This window comes from Eriocheir sinensis, unplaced genomic scaffold (assembly GCF_024679095.1).
Source record: "Eriocheir sinensis breed Jianghai 21 unplaced genomic scaffold, ASM2467909v1 Scaffold409, whole genome shotgun sequence".
In the NCBI taxonomy this organism is placed as follows: Eukaryota; Metazoa; Arthropoda; class Malacostraca; order Decapoda; family Varunidae; genus Eriocheir; species Eriocheir sinensis.
In genome coordinates this window covers 200,271-206,390 of record NW_026111731.1, presented here as the reverse complement: position 1 = coordinate 206,390, position 6,120 = coordinate 200,271, and the positions used below count along the sequence as shown (strand labels likewise).

Genomic DNA, 6,120 nt, shown 5'->3' with positions numbered 1-6,120 from the left:
CTGTTTCCTCTATTTCCCAACACGTCCTCTGCGTGTATCGAAACACACGAGAAATTAATCAAGACCAGGTGAGGGTATTCGCCGGCTGCCTGGGATTGAACCAACGTGACGGGAGAGCCACTCCTTACCGAGGCGGCCAAAGAGGTACCCCGCTGGCTGAGTGGGTTATGGGAGGCTCGCTCATCAGGCATAGTCGCCGCACTACACATGTACCTTGGGGGGCCCATGTGCCATTGACAATTAACATAGCATATAAGTTGTGATCAATATTGAAAATTTAATGAATTAAAATATGTGGGTCCTGCAGAGCGCTTCGGCGGAAGTGGGAGCAGATAAATAAGAAACACGAGTAAGTATATTGGCACACGGGCACACAGGCCAGTCCGACCCTGAGTGGAGATGCTTACCCAGTGAAGGTATACGAGGCAAGAGAGTCATAAGGGTCTGGTGCCTCTTCTCTGTTTCTGTTCAGCCTCAACCTGGTCATACCTGTCCTTAACCCGGTGGTGGCAGCGGGGATCATGCTTCTTAAAGGCCCTCTAAGCGAATTAATGAGAAAAAATCATCACTCGCGTGAACCATTTCATAATATATATCAACGCATTTGTGATCAGTTTATGCTTCATCTATTTTGGGGGGTTACATCATGGCAGAAATTTGGCCTGTCGCTGGTACACGGTAAAGCCACAAATTTGGCCCGTCGCTGGTACACGGTAAAGCCACGAATTTGGCCCGTCGCTGGCACACGGTAAAGCCACAAATTTGGCCCGTCGCTGGTACACGGTAAAGCCACAAATTTGGCCCGTCGCTGGTACACGGTAAAGCCACAAATTTGGCCCGTCGCTGGTACACGGTAAAGCCACAAATTTGGCCCGTCGCTGCTACCGGGTTAAACATATTCACATTAGTGCTGGTGACTACATGTTCAGTGAGGCTGTTCCACTTGTTAGTAATCCTCAGGGTTGGCATTAAAAAACCCACCCAAAAAAAAACACAAAAATAAACCCAGCCAGCCAGGCAGGGAACTCCCAGGCACAGGTGGGCAGCACAAGTCAGAAAACATACACTCCACAAAATGCTTGCTTGCACCCCTGACTCCCAGTGGCACCAAGCAACACCTGCCATCATTATTGTATCAATATTGGTAAACATTACAAAAAAAATGCATTTCATATGTTACACTCCCATTGAAAATTATGATATGTTTTTCTGCACATACATGTTTTCAAGAGAGAAATAGGTTGTCTTGAAATGTATAGATTCTTTATATCCTGTATATGAGAGAGAGAGAGAGAGAGAGAGAGAGAGAGAGAGAGAGAGAGAGAGAGAGAGAGAGAGAGTGTCTAACCAAGATAGCCAGCCAGACAAAGCACAAGATATGCACAACATATGCACACCTAAAAAGTAAACTTTCATGTGTTATATAATAAATTAGCTTGCGTGAGTCCCCCATCCAGTACATTGTCCCGTCCACCAGGCTCAGCCCAGCAATAGGTCTGCTGGCCTGGCCCGCTCAGGCATCACACACATCAGGCTGCATGAGTTCATTGTGTGCTGCACGTCATGGAATTACATGTATATCCATAAGAGGTTTATTTCAAGGATTATGAGTGCTTGAAGAACAGCTAGTTGTGGCCCCCCCTGAGGGAGCCCTTGTGGTCAGAACACCTGCCCTTCAGGGGTTCAAGATCATGTGGGATGTGCTCACTACTCCAGGTCCATAATTCTTAGAGAATGAACTCCAACACTTAAGCCCTGAACTTAGATATTTAGATGAATTGTATGTTTTTAATCAGTTTGTCATATTCCAACTTTGCCCTGAGAGTCAGTTTTTTACTTAGTTTTTAACCCGTCCGCTGCGATTGGCACGGACTTGGCTTTCACTGGTAGCCTGGTAACGTATAGTCCCAGGTCTTTCTCTGCCTCTGTGGTGGATAGTGGAGTGTTTCCCATGTGGTATTGGTGTGCTGGATATCCCTTCACTGGTAGCCCGGTAACATACACTACCAGGTCTTTCTCTGCCTCTGTGGTGGATAGTGGAGTGTTTCCCATGTGGTATTGGTGTGCTGGATATCCCTTCACTGGTAGCCTGGTAACATACACTCCCAGGTCTTTCTCTGCCTCTGTGGTGGATAGTGGAGTGTTTCCCATGTGGTATTGGTGTGCTGGATATCCCTTCACTGGTAGCCTGGTAACACTCCCAGGTCTTTCTCTGCCTCTGTGGTGGATAGTGGAGTGTTTCCCATGTGGTATTGGTGTGCTGGATATCCCTTCATTGGTAGCCTGGTAACATACACTCCCAGGTCTTTCTCTGCCTCTGTGGTGGGTAGTGGAGTGTTTCCCATGTGGTATTGGTGTGCTGGATATCCCTTCACTGGTAGCCTGGTAACATACACTCCCAGGTCTTTCTCTGCCTCTGTGGTGGATAGTGGAGTGTTTCCCATGTGGTATTGGTGTGCTGGATATCCCTTCACTGGTAGCCTGGTAACATACACTCCCAGGTCTTTCTCTGCCTCTGTGGTGGATAGTGGAGTGTTTCCCATGTGGTATTGGTGTGCTGGATATCCCTTCACTGGTAGCCTGGTAACGTATAGTCCCAGGTCTTTCTCTGCCTCTGTGGTGGAGAGTGGAGTGTTTCCCATGTGGTATTGGTGTGCTGGATATCCCTTCACTGGTAGCCTGGTAACGTATAGTCCCAGGTCTTTCTCTGCCTCTGTGGTGGATAGTGGAGTGTTTCCCATGTGGTATTGGTGTGCTGGATATCCCTTCAATGGTAGCCTGGTAACATATAGTCCCAGGTCTTTCTCTGCCTCTGTGGTGGATAGTGGAGTGTTTCCCATGTGGTATTGGTGTGCTGTATATCCCTTCACTGGTAGCCTGGTAACATACACTCCCAGGTCTTTCTCTGCCTCTGTGGTGGATAGTGGAGTGTTTCCCATGTGGTATTGGTGTGCTGGATATCCCTTCACTGGTAGCCTGGTAACATACACTCCCAGGTCTTTCTCTGCCTCTGTGGTGGATAGTGGAGTGTTTCCCATGTGGTATTGGTGTGCTGGATATCCCCTCCCAAGGTGCAGGACTTTACATTTTTCTTCATTGAATTGTAGCAGCCAATTCTTGTTCCATTCCTATAACTTGGTGAGGTCTTCTTGTAGGAAATCCACAGTCAAGGGGCTAAGCAGAATTTTCCAGGCTTTTTTTCCCCGATGCAAATAGTTATAACCTGTGCGGGGTAATGAATGTACCCTCCTTACCCCCCTCCTCCCACAGGCACTGCCGGAGGAACAGTGGAAGAAGTACCAGCTGATGACCGGAGAAAGCAGGGAGAGGCAGGAGTGCCGAGGGGTGCCGCTGCGGTGCCTGGACGAGGCGGCCCGGGAGGAAAAGCACCAGGCCGAGGAGATGAAGAGGGACAATGCTGACTTGGTGGACATGAACCGGATGGGCAATGGTGTGTGGTGTGTGCGTGTGTGTGTGTGGGTGCATGTGTGTGTGTGTGTGTGTGTGTGTGTGTGTGTGTGTGTATGTATTTACCTAGTTACCTAGTTGTGACATACGGGAAAAAGAGTTACGCTCGCGCTGTCCCGTCTCCATATCCTCTCTTATCCAATTTTTCCTTAAAATCATGAATGTTTCTTGCACAAACCACCTCCTCCTCCAGTCCATTCCACAGCTTCTGTTTGGGAAGCTAAACTTTTTCACATCTTGCCTACACGTGGTCGCCCTCAACTTCTTTCCATGTCCTCTCGTTTCTCCCTCGCTCCACACACACAGGTCCTCTCTGTCCACCCCACTCGCCACCCTGTACACTGCTATCAGGTCTCTTCTTTATCTTCTTCTCTCCCGGGTTGTGAGCCCCATGCTATTGAGTCTCTCCTCATAAGTCCAATCTCTAAGTTCCAGTACCTTCTTAGTTGCCACTCTCTGCACTCTTTCCAGCTTCCTTATGTTCTTATTTTCATGAGGAGACCAGACCACTGCTGCATACTCCAACCTTGGCCTTATCATTGTAACTATTATTTTCTTCATCATCTCCTCATCCAAATACACAAATGCCGTCCTTGTGTTCCTCAGCAAATTCAGAGTTTGTCCCGTTATCCTGTTGATGTGTTTGTCTGGTGACATGTTCTCTGAGACAGTCACTCCCATATTTGCTTTTTGATAAGTGTGAGATAAAACTTTCGATTTGTGTGTGCTTAGCAGGCTTTCTTATTTCCTGTTTTTTGTTGCCCTTAAGCTGCTTACGCTTCTGTGAATAAAGATAAATAAATAAGATATAGATTAGAGGAATGGAAGGAAAATGAAAAGTAGTGAGAACAGCGTGTGGAAAGTCACTTGTTTTGATAGTAGTAAAGATATGTTAGTTTTTGTAGTCATTGATACAGCCCTTCTCTTCCTTTCCTCAGCGCTGCACCAGGCCAGCTTCATCCTAGTCAGCACAAGCTGTTATGCCCACGCCCACGGCCACTATGTCCCCGCTGAGCTGAGTCTGCTGCGCTTCAGCCTAAGGAACGGAATCATGAAGTTGTTTCACTGTGTTGTTGCGCGTAAGTTGTGGCCTCGACTCAGTCCTGTGAAAATGGGGGCTTCGTGGTGCAGTGGTTAGCACACTCTGCTCACGACTGAGAGAGCCCGGGTTCGATTCCCAGGCGGAGTGTAAAAATTTGGGCGGGTTTTCCGATACCCTACGCCCCTGTCCATCATCCAGCAGTGAATGGGTACCAGGTATTAATCGGGGGCTGTGTCCCGTCTCCTGGGGTCTGTTCTCTTCTCCTATAATTCCTTCCCTTTCTGTCTCTCTCCGGCATATGACCACAGATGTTGTGTCCCGTCTCCTGGGGTCTGTTTTCTTCTCCTATAATTCCTTCCCCTTCTGTCTCTCTCTGGCATATGACCACAGATGTTGTGTCCCGTCTCCTGGGGTCTGTTCTCTTCTCCTATAATTCCTTCCCCTTCTGTCTCTCTCCGGCATATGACCACAGATGTTGTGTCCCGTCTCCTGGGGTCTGTTCTCTTCTCCTATAATTCCTTCCCCTTCTGTCTCTCTCCGGCATATGACCACAGATGTTGTGTCCCATCTCCTGGGGTCTGTTCTCTTCTATAATTCCTTCCCCTTCTGTCTCTCTCCGGCATATGACCACAGATGTTGTGTCCCGTCTCCTGGGGTCTGTTCTCTTCTCCTATAATTCTTTCCCCTTCTGTCTCTCTCCGGCATATGACCACAGATGTTGTGTCCCATCTCCTGGGGTCTGTTCTCTTCTCTAATACGTTCCACAACTGTCTATCTACTGCATATGACCACAGATGATGTGTCCCGTCTCCTGGGGTCTGTTCTCTTCTCCTATAATTCCTTCCCCTTCTGTCTCTCTCCGGCATATGACCACAGATGTTGTGTCCCGTCTCCTGGGGTCTGTTCTCTTCTCCTATAATTCCTTCCCCTTCTGTCTCTCTCCGGCATATGACCACAGATGTTGCGCCGACTTAACCAAACTTTCCAACTTTTTCCTGTACTCTGTTGATTCCAATTTCATCATCATCATCAGCATCATCATCATATCTTCCTCAGGTTAGGTTAGATTAACCCGGCAGCATTGCAGATCATGTTTCTTAATGGCACTCACACAAACCGTATTATGATATATATCAAAGCATTTGTGATCAATTTATATATCATCTATTTTTGGGGGTTTATATCATGGCACAAATTTGGCCCGTTGCTGCTACACGGTAAAGCCACAAATTTGGCCCGTCGCTGCTACGGGGTTAAATTGACCTCTCTTTTGGACACTCCTCTGAGCCCTTTTTGTGGGAGCAGCAAACAGCAGGCTTTTTCTTTATTGTTTCCTTTTTTTTGCCCTTGAGCTGCTTCCTCTGCTGTAAAAAAAAGAAAAAGTATATAATCCCTGTGATCACTGCTCCTCATCCTCACATGGAAACACCAGCAACAAGCACAATGCAACTCACACCAGTCCTTAATTTGTTCCCTTCCCCGCAGCCATCGTGCTGCCTCGGCCAGGAAGCACTCGCTGGAGACTCACAAGCTGCTGGGTGACTCGGAGGGCTTGGGGAACAGCCTTGAGGAAACTGCCAAGAATCTGAAGCAGCTCTTGTCCAAGGTGA

At 47.9% G+C, this 6,120-nt stretch overlaps 1 long non-coding RNA gene across 2 annotated transcripts; it reads left to right on the top strand.

Moving 5' to 3' along the window:
- The first annotated feature begins 1,475 nt into the window (after positions 1-1,475).
- LOC126992155 (uncharacterized) lies at positions 1,476-3,262 on the top strand. 2 transcript variants are annotated; one of them, XR_007746265.1, is made up of 3 exons: positions 1,476-2,109; positions 2,205-2,501; positions 2,799-3,262. It is a non-coding gene; the product is annotated as an uncharacterized LOC126992155 (long non-coding RNA). The 2 variants fall into 2 exon arrangements; XR_007746266.1 differs by having other exon boundaries at positions 1,482-2,109; positions 2,205-2,600; positions 2,898-3,262.
- Positions 3,263-6,120: the final 2,858 nt, after the last annotated feature.